The following is an 11112-nucleotide window of genomic DNA, read 5'->3' as shown; positions in this document are numbered from 1 at the left end:
GTTGCGCTCTAACCTCTGCGGCTGGAATAATCTTGGAGCAGCGCTCTCCTTGCCGTCACCTCTGCTGTCATCTTGCTTCCTGATGCTGCGCCCGCCCAGGTGAGCGAGCACCTTCCGAAGCAGCACCTGCCAGGGAACAACTGTTTTGGGGGATTTCAATGTGACATCCTGGAGAACAGATGCACTGAGCAGCGTCGTGTCCTCTGGTAGGACAAGTTCAAGGCAGGCCGCGCCGTGCTGGGAGATGGCAGCAAAGTCCTCTTGTAGTCTTGAAATGCACTTCTTTGATTACTTTGTCACACTTTGGGCTCTTTTCTACATGTATGTGTTCATTAAAGTCCCAACAGCTATAATACTCCCTAAGTATCCTCAACATTTTGAATAACTTATTCTTAAAAACTGTGCAGGAGTTATCATAACAATGGCCATTATCTTCCAGTAAATGTTATTTCCTTAAAGCAGTGACTTTCAACCAGTGATGGAAGAATTTTTAAAACATGCAATCTCTGACTATTTAGTTAGGAGCACTGACCTCTTTTCCCTTAGATTGTCAAATTTTTTAAAAAAAATGACAACAACCAACCCAACAATAGCCATCTGGTGTGAATGAATCAAATTGTACCTATTTTTTGTCATATAGGCAAAAAGTATAATATATGTTTGGGTGTGTGTGCCACAGCATTTTTGTCATTAGTTTATGTGTGTCATGAGATGAAAAAGGTTGAAAATCACTGCCTTAAAGAAATAAAAGAAATTCGAGGAGAGAAGATGCACAATAGTACGGGTAGGCGACTTTCTGTGGGAAAGCTTCCCTAAGAGATAAAGATGAATATTGTCTGTTATTTGCTCTAAGTATATAATGGTTATATTCTGGACGTTTATTATAGGATGGTTCCCATCTAATGCTATCATTTAAGCATGTGATTTTTCTTTAACTGGAGACATGATGTTAAATCTTAAAAAATATATATTCTTGAAATTTCACAAGAATTTTTCAAATTTTTTAAAAGTTGAAAACATGAAGTTAGTATCAGTCAGTATTTTTATGTGCTCACCTGCATAGGATCAAGGTACAATACTTGCTTAAATGCACAATTGATTCATCTTGACAATAAAAATGTCAATAGAATATTTTTAATACTTTGTTGATTCTCCACTCTATAAATATCAGCTGGTTTTTAGTTTTCTGCAGTGTATTCACTTGCACAATTATATAATAAAGGTTTATACAGATATTTTGAAAATATTTTTTAAGTATCTTTTCCTAAAAAGTTTGGAGAATTGCATGGAATAAAGCGTTATGTTAAGTTTACAAATGAGGAAATGGAAACAAGAAAAATTCAAGCAGCTTTTGTAAGCCTGAGGCAGGAGGGCAGCCGGGAGGCCTGGGGAGGCCTCAGCCACGTAGCAGAGCCCAGATCCTGGTCCCACACCAGGAAGAATTTGAGGCCCGGCTGGCATGGCTCAGTGGTTGAGCATCGACCTATGAACCAGGAGGTCAGGGTTGGATTCCTGGTCAGGGCACATGCCTGGGTTGTGGATTCGATCCCCGGTAGGGGGCGTGCAGGAGGCAGCCCATCCATGATTCTCTCATCATTGATGTTTCTATCTCTCTCTCCCCCTCTCCCTTCATCTCTGAAATCAATAAAAATATTTTAAAAAGAAAGAATTTGAGGTGGAGACAAAGATTTAGCAAAATATAGAAAACTTATTAAAGCCAAAGTACGCATTGAGAAGAGAGAGCAGGTGAACTCAGCGAATGAGGCACCTCGATGGGGCCTGGGTAGAAGGTTTTATCGCTCATAGGCAAGGGGGTGGGGTAGCGTGGATCTCAGCTTCTGACACGGGTAGGGTGACGGCTGATGCAGCTCATCCTCCCCCCTCCTCTCCCAGAGCAGTTTCACTCTCAGTGCTCCCGGAGCTGTAGGTTTATTATAAGGATATTATAATGACCCCGTTCTTCACTTGTAGGTGAATATGTATGGCTGCCAAATCGGGTTGAGATCTTTTTTTTTTTTTAATCTTCACCTGAGGATGCTCTTGTTGATTTTTAGAGAGAGAGGAAGGGAAAGGAGAGAGAGAGAAACATTGATGAGAAACATCAATTGGTTACCTCCTGTATACGCCTCAACCAGGCATCGAACCCACACTCTGGGCATGTGCCCTGACTGGGAATGGAACCCACGACCTTCCCATGTGGGGGGAGAGCCCGGTTTCTGTTTGTCTCAACTACGGGGAACGGGGAAGGCACAGCAGGGAGCAGATGGCCAGCAGAAGTCCTGCCCGCATGTCCCAGCCTGCGGGGAAGGGGAGGGGAGAGCTTGAGCCCCTGTTCCTGTTGGCACTTTCCTGCCTCAGTCCCGCACATGCAGTGTGTGTGTCCAAGGAGAAGGGGCTGGTGCTGCCGACTTCTGATCCGCAGGCCGGTCTTCGGCTCTCTCTCCGTCGGACCGGAGTTTGAGCAGCCAAAGCAGCTGGTCGGTGATGGACATAAGCCTGGTGATGCTTCATTTCCATCCACGGGAAGAGGAAATGGAAGATGGGGGGGGGGTCACAAGTAAGTTTTGTTGCCGGGTTGCAATCTGTCCTGAGGAGACAGGTTTACTCCCGAGGTTCTGTCTCCCGTGTCTGAGTCTCCTGGTGGTGGGCCGGGGCCTCCCTGTCTTTGCTTTGTGACATTGCAAAACCAGTAGGCAGGTCCGCTTAATGCTCCGAAATGGAAGCCATCTAGAAAGCCAGCCATTAAGCAAATTCTCCTGGGAGTAATTGAAAATGATTGACTTTCCATCTTTCTATTCAAATTATAAACTTTTCCCGGCTGTTTTACTCCGACAGCTGTTAAAGGACAGAGCGCAGAGTAGGTGCTGTATGTGCACATGTATTAAAGGCAACGAGGGAAGGAGAAATGAATTGAGTTCACAATCTGAGATTTGAAAAAATTGTTATGAAAAAAATTGATGTCACATTTCCTTTCAATAAGTTTTTTTTCCAGCTAAACATAAAAGCCCACTGTTAAATTATATTAGTAGAAAAAGAAAACTAATTTTTATCTAATCATAAATGAAAACTGAAAAATAGAGAATTTGAGAACGTTCTAAGCTTACCAATGCAGTCAGGAATGAATCTGTCGTAGGAGGGAAAAACAAGCAAACAAACAAACAAAGAAAGAGAAAACCTCAGGGTTTCTCACTCCGAGCGCCCTCGCATCCAGAGGGCAAAATTCATTTTCTGAAACGTTAACAAGAATGCGCACCGGGTCCTAAATATCAGCCTCGCAGAGCAAATGACACTCAGCAATTTGCAGGCAGTCCCAGAAAATCAGTTTGGCCTAGAAAAGTTCTGGAATCAGCCAATCAGGGTGGGAAATGGTACCTCAGTTCGGGAGGCTGTGAGCAGGAGGGGGAATGGTGTTGTATCGCCTGGGGCGCTGGGGAGACCGAGCAAAGGGAAATGATGACCATTTGGGTTTGATTCTAACCTTCTTATGAGAACATTGGATTCTGTGATTCATTCACTGGGGGGGAGCCTCGGTTCGGACAGCCTGCAGCCTCCCTGGATGCTTCCATTCCTTCTCAGGGCTGCTCGGCTCAGGGGTCAGCTGTGGTCTAGATGCACCTATTTCTCCTTGGGGCAGAGCTCACAGGTGTTAACAGGCGTGAGAACATAGGGCCCTGGCATGTGGACTGCAAGGCTGGTTCTGTCTCCACCTTTATCACTTCTAACTGCTCATCACAGCATCTGCCCCTCCTTCTGACTGACGGTGACACGCCGCTGGAGAAAACAGCATGGAGATGTGAGGAGCTGCAGTGGGCACGGGTGTCCTGGCGTCTCCGAGATGCGTGGGAAGAGCGGGTTTTGCTTGAGAAACGTAGTCGTTGCAGCCGCTTCTCTGCCCTAAAGGGGGTGAGGTGCCCTCCCTTCTGGGCAGGCCTGGGCGGACCTGTTCCGAGGAGCCCTGGGCCCAGGCACTGCCAGGCGTGCCTGTGGCACCTCCTGAGGATGGCAGCCCTGGGGCCTGTGACCGGAGGGAACGGGCCTCTTTTTCTTGGCTCCCAGCCTTACAGAGGCCCCTGCACACATCCTGAGAAGCATGCGTCAGAGCGAAGGCGCTTGTGAAGTTTGCTTGTTCGTCCCCTCAAGTGAGTGGGAGTGGGAGAGGCCGTGTCCATAGGAAAGGGGGGGCGTTTCCCAGTCGCCACAGGGAAGTGTTGTGTCTGGTGAATCCCGAGCTGTCAGTCTTCCTGAGGGGCCCCCTGGGAAGAGCTGGGCAGAGCGCCCCAGGAGTGGGCGGGCCCGTGGCCTGCACCCCAGGTAATGAGAGCCTATTGTGGGAGGGCCTTTCAGAACATCATTTAAAAGCCTTTTAAAGCCCAGCACCTCGGCTAATTGCTAGGCAAGGCATTACCGTCCTGGGCGCAGAGGCTCTTTGAAAGGTTTTTAAACGATGGCGTGAGGGAGAGAGCCTGGCGTCTGAGAGCTTTTCCCCACGTGCTCCTCTCCCGGCGGCTCTGCTCACAATGAGGCTGCCAGGCGGGGTGTCTGGCTCTGCGGGAGGAACAATGGCTGGGCCCGGAGAATGGCCTTTCTCCGCATTGTGTGCCGATCGCAGGGAAGCGGGAGAGAGGACCTGTGGATGGAGCACTGAGCGGAGAGCAGGATCAGCTTTCTCCCCATCTCGCCCCCCCCCCCCCCCCCCCCCCCCCGTTCCAAAAAAGAAAGCGAGCCGTCAGGACGAGGGAAGAATCTGGGCATCTATTCCAAGATAATCATTTGGATCATAGAACACTGTAGGTTTTTATAGAATAACCCTTTATGGTACAGGTTTTGTTGTTTATTTAAAAAAAACTAAGTATTCAAATAATAGCTAAAGCATCTGGGAGCTGGATTAGTCATCACACCACATCACCCATCTGAAGTTCCAAGTGGATCCAAATATCTTTATCGCTCTTTACTTAGGATAATTGCCATTCATGAACACACACTCCTTCTTTTGCTCAACACGATTTCCCAGCATCCTCAGCGTTTCTCCTCTGGTCTGGCAGCACCTGGTACCTTGTGTTTCGGTTTGAGGCCCTCACCGTGGTACGTGGAGTGTGGTCCATCGCAGGGCGGAGAGGGATCATGGTTGTCCTGTGTGAGGGGCCCAGCCCAGGCAGCCTCATGCCTCTGCCCTCAGGGTTCCCTGTGCCGTGAGCGGAAGGCACAGGCTCCTAACGGGGAACCACATGCGAGGGCTCAGCGGAGGCCGGAGGGGAAGCGTCCCCGTTTGGGGACACTGTTCGAACAGAGTGGACACCTTTGTTTCACGTCTTAGTTACATGGTTTCTCTAACCGGGGGCGTCAAGATGACTCTGCTGTCGATGAATCAGATTTGTGACCCTGCTGTGCTTGCTCAGTTAGTGACTTCATTAAAAAAAAAAGAAAAAGAAATAAAGATCACAGGCAGGCCCGCTTCCAGTTCGTGCTCACGCCTGGCTGCTCGGAGTGTCCTGGGTCCCTGTTCTCCGTCAGGGAGGTCAGAGCTTCTGTCAGGCAGCGGGGAGGTGGGCCAATCTGGGAACCACAGGGCAATCGATTAGGTTTAATCCCGTTGTATTTTCTCATTGACTAGATAAGATATCATCATCTCAGTTAATGAGCAGGATTAAACTCCTCAGCCGCCTCTGGCCAAGTGGAAAGTGCCTCTGCATTTTCTTTTCTCTATTGGAGATTATAAAATAGAACGTTTTGGCCTATCCATGTGTACCCTCTCTATCTTGTTTTATCACTGGCTTGATGAAGAAGTTGGATTTATAGACAATGTCTACTCTATAGTCGCCGCTGTTAATGTTGCAGAAATCTATGCTCAATAAAAATCGGCCTGCAGACAGAAACAGCTGATGCCTCGGAAGGCATTTCTAGACGTGAAACTATTGTGAGTGGAATAAATATTCTGTGAGCTGCCCACCTTTCATACTCGGTTTTGGCCGTAGCATGGGGAGTAGGCTCTTGGTCACAAGCGACTTCCTCTAGCATGCCCTTCAGATGACCGTGGGTCAGTTCACCAACATCGAGTTTAAGATCAGGGAGGTTTGATTCTGTTACTGACTAGCTGTGAGGTCGTAAGAAATATACTTGAACTCCTCCTCAACTTCCACATATTTAAAATGAGAATAACAATCTACACCTTGAAGCTTTGCTATACTAATTAAGACAATGTGTATAAAATATCGAGTATCTGTAGCAGACTTTCAAAGTATAACAAGTTCCTCCTTTTTGTAGCTTTCCATAGAATTAACCAAGCAAACATAACATTATAAGTAACCCCCAAGTATGCCTTGATATCTGGACGAGAAAAAAACAAACTGAAAACAGTAGTTTCCTCTGAGAAGTGGCCTTGGGGAGTGTAGTTGGAGGGGAGAGGGGATTTGCTTTTCCTAATGTTACAAGTTTTTACAATGAAAATGCAGGTCGGTATCATTTGTATATAAAAATGTACAATAAAATGAATGTAATTGCAGAAATAGGTTGTAGAATTTTAACTCCAAAGTAACAGATGTGTTAGAGAGGCCGTGCTCTGATCTGTATTTCTATCCGCTCAAAGGGGCGCCATGGGAATGCACTGACCAAGGCTATAGGTGTTTCTCAGACTCCTGGTTTTCCTTATGACGCAGCGTTCCCTCACTTCCTAAGTCAGGGATGGTGTGATATGCACCTGTAACTACTGTTCATCTGCCATAGAAAAGGAGCATAAAATAAATTCTTTTGGAACTATGTAATATTACACATTCCACTGACATTGTAGGTTGAAATGTAGTTTTTAGTGATGAGCCTACCATAAGAATGTTCTAAGGAAATAAGCATGAGAAGGTACAAATCATGGACCTTCTTTAAATTTGCCATGTAAATTATTATTTTTAAATGTATATTTGTTTTTGAAAGTATTACAGATGTCCCTCCTCCTCCCCCCCATTGACCCCCTTCACCCCCCTTCTGCCCCTCCCCGGGCCCTCATGTCACTATTGTCTGTCCATGGGTTATGCATATACGCATATATTTTAAGTGTAGAACTAGATGGTTAATTACATTCACAAGGTTGTGCAACCATCACTACTATTTCTAAATCCTTTTCATCATCCTATCCAGAAGCTCTTGTCATTATTAAGCACTGACTCCCTATTGCCCTCCCCTCACCCCTGATAATCTCTGTTCTGTCTCCATGAATCTGGCACTTAGATATTTCCCATGAGCACAGGCTTCTAATTGCTTGTTTGTTGGTACTCCTTGAGGTAAGTGGTCCCTCTGCCCACATTTTACAAGAAACTTCCACTCTTCTATGCCATGTCTGTTGACCTAGCTGCTTACTACGTGGCCAGAAGGCATGCAGGATCAGACTTCAGATGTGATCTCCTCAGAGCCTGGGTCCCAGGAGTCAATGATAAGACAGAGGCGGGTTGAACAAGAGCTTGTTAGTGCCAGCATGAGGAAGCCAAGCGCTATCCCCAGAGGAGGCCGCGTTCTCTCCTTTCATCACGATGCTGTTGGCCCTTACGATATGGGAGGTGTGCTTTCCATTCAGAAAGTTTCGTATTATGTTAGTATTTTTGAAATAGTTACTCATTTCATATTTTCTTTTATTGTTTTATTTGACAAACATTATAGTCTGCCAATTTGAAGCTTCAGGGTCATCTAAGAAGAAAATACTTCTTTAGAATATTCTCCAGGAATTCAAAAATCATGCTGAATGAGGTAGTGTGCAAGAGTTTACATGAAAACAATGTATTTGATCTGCCATTTCTCATGAAATAGAATGCTTTCTTGTTGCACATCATTAAGGGAGTAATACAGATGGTGCTGCCTTCTAAATGCCCTCCAACTAATGTAGCCTGAGCAGTCCTGGGTGGAGAGCGTCCTTTCCAGCATGTTCCTTCTAAAGGGGAAATGAGACGAGTGAATTTCATCCGATTCATTGAAGAGCAGATCCGTTTTATCCGCATAGCTTTCATGCCATATGTGAACATTAGGCCTCTTTAAAAAATGATGGGAGATGATAAATGCTTTATTTAATGACTTTTCCACAAAGTTAAATGTTTTTTGCTTATTTTCATACTTAATGTTCTTGATCAAGTTTACCAAAGAGTCTTCTCAGAAAGCATACAGCATGTTGCATAGTGACACATGACTAATTTTATGGGCAGTTTATATCAGCATATGGAAGCAACATTTTTGCTCTAGGAGTCTGAGAACTTTGTTTATGGTTCTTTATGTCTTCAAATAGAAAATGCTTTTCTTTCCCCTCTCCTAACTTAAGAGGTTACTACCAATTGAACTTTCCAATGTAATTGCAATTTGTATTAAATCTGCAAGAATTTGGAGGTCATTTGCTGTTTCAGGTTAAGGCTAGCTGAAGCACAAGAGGACTTTGAATGCCCACACTTGAAGACTTAACTTTTTAACGGCAGGCTCTTCAGTTTCCTTATGTTTGAGGGACTAACGTGTAAAACATGTTGGTGGGTTGGCACACTTGGAACTTTCAATTTTAGTGAGTTGAAAGGGAAGTGATATCTCTGCTTAGAATCTTGTCAAAAAATGTCCTGGAGTTCGGCTCTTTGCTCCCATGAGTAGGCAGAAATTACATCAGATGCAATACTGTACATGAAAGAATGGCTAAGGTCAATGTTTATTGTACATAAGTAGTCATCTATAATAACAAAAGGGTAATATGCTAATTAGACTGGGCATCCTTCTGGACGACCTTCCGGACTACCTTCCAGATGAAGCTGGGGCTGCAAGGGAAGCCCGGGTCCCAAGGTGCCAAAGGGAAGCCGGTGCTGGCAGCTGCGGGGAGGAAGGCCTACTCTTGCGCAAATTTCGTGCATCAGGCCTCTAGTATACACATAAGAGATGAACGCTTGGCTAGATTTTCCATTCCTGTAGATCACCCTTACAAGTCATCTTCTTTCCCTTGGAGACCCGATAGATTATGCCCTGCACATCTACCTTCAGCAAATACGTTATTACAGGAAAGGAAACCCAGCACAGTACCGCCCGATGCCTCTTTATTTGCCCTTCTGTTTATCACTGCTTTGTACAGCCCCTTAGTTTCCAGGAATTGAAAATTGCTTGTTATCAGAAATGATGAAGAAAAAGATGCCGTCTGTCATTGTTAGGTCTGGGAACTTGCTGTCCCCTTTGATGAAAAAAATGGGCACAAACAGCACCAAAAAGGAGGACCTATTACAGCAACACACTTCTAGAGTTCAGCCTCTGTGGTCGATGATCTTTCCACGACCGAGTGCCCACGTGTTTTGGTGATGAGCAAACTTCAGCCAGGAGGGGTTCTGACGTGCAATTGAAAGACACCCCAAGCACTGTAATCAATAGCAGCCTGGTTTATTATAAAAATACAAGGACGTCTATCACTAGCATTTGTCTTATAAAAACCGAGGTACAGTGTAACTCAGAAGGGGCCACCTGAGACAAAGACCTCTTCCTTACTTTTCCTCTCTTGACATAATCTTTTCTGGTTGAGAAGATTGGCATTTCCCTCTTTGCCTAACTTGGGCAACACGGCCACAGCTGCCAAACAGGGCTGGTCACTCAATCTAAGCTGATAGGCCTTAGTCAGACCTTACCTAGTGGGTACTACGGGCTCCAAGTTGACTGTCAGCCAGCGAGGTGATGTACGGTGGGCAAGGTGTCACATGGCACTTTCCACTGAAGATGTGTTCGAGACGAGAGGGAGAGAGGAAGGCAGAGGGAAGGTTCCAGGCATTGAAACGGTACTTGTGATTCCTGGAACAGGGTATTAAAACCACTCAACTAGAGAGGACTTTTCCTCGCCATCTTTTAATGTCTGCACCTCATGGGTTGGAAAACCAGATGACATTGAACCCCACTGTGAACATCAGGTGTCCTGAGGTGTTTCCCTTTGGCGGTGGCTGGTGTTCTGAGTTGACTATCAATATGTTCTGTGAGCCCATTAAGGCCAGACTGAGGGCATGGCACGGTCATGCCACCACGGGAAGCGGGGCAGCACCTCATGCTTGGAAAACATTGAGCCCACTTTTTTAGCAAAAATATTAAATAAGTTTGTAAATGTGAACTAGAATTATATCAATGTTTTAAGGTTTCCTTCCTTCCTTCCTTCCTTCCTTCCTTCCTTCCTTCCTTCCTTCCTTCCTTCCTTCCTCACTTCCTCCCTCCCTCCCTCCCTCCTTTCTTTTTTCCTCCCCCGACCCTTCCTCTCCCTCTTGTCTCTTCAGGGATCCCAACCACAAGGTGAGATACACAGGCGCATAGGTGTTCTGACTTTAGTGAGGACTTGGGCCTTCTCTTGCTGAGGTCCCACTGCATTTCCCCTTTCCCACATGTGCATGTATGTTTCCCACGTGTGCATGTATGTTTCAGTGACCCATCACCAGCTTCTCATCGAAGGCTCTGCTTTTACACTCTAACAGCCACTGACCTCTCCTGCTGGAGGGGGACACTTAGGTCCGCCCCAAACAGGGTGAGAACATTAAGTTTCACGTTGCGAAAGGACTTGAACGTGCGAGGAAAAACCTTCCATTCAAATATCTTTCATTTCTCACTGGGCTTCTTGGACACACATCTTGAAAGAGCGGTTCAATAGTTACCATGGCCTTTTATCCCTTCATTCCTTGGCTTCCAACCTTGGCTGGGAGCTTTTCATGAAAAGATGTGGAACCTTGTCTGCAGGCCTCTCTCATTTCCCAGCTGTTTGTGTTTCTCCTCTTGGCACTTCCTTCCTTCAATCACCGCTGGCCCTGCCGGCCTCCTGTTGGGTGCCGTTACCAGAAATAGCCCCTCACCAGCTGGCCCCCTGAAGCAAGGCTGCCGATGGCCTTGCGACGTGACATCCGTCCTGCAGGTGGGGACATCGTTGGCAGCTTCTCACTGTGCAGGGGAGGGATTCCTTACACAGTAAACCTGCACTTGGTCTCAAGCCCAAGCGAGGGAAGCTGGCTCTCAGGCCCTTTGGAAACAATCCCTGCCTCCCCTGGAGTCCCGGGAAGTGCTGATGGAGATCGCAATCCACCTGTAAGCATCGCCATGGGCTGCAGTGAAGATGAAATCGGGCTCAGAAAACAGTGTGTACCCCCCCCCCCCCCC

The sequence above is a fragment of the Myotis lucifugus genome, unplaced genomic scaffold (genome assembly GCF_000147115.1).
Source record: "Myotis lucifugus unplaced genomic scaffold, Myoluc2.0 scaffold_93, whole genome shotgun sequence".
Lineage (NCBI taxonomy): Eukaryota > Metazoa > Chordata > Mammalia > Chiroptera > Vespertilionidae > Myotis > Myotis lucifugus.
This window is presented reverse-complemented; position numbering follows the sequence as displayed.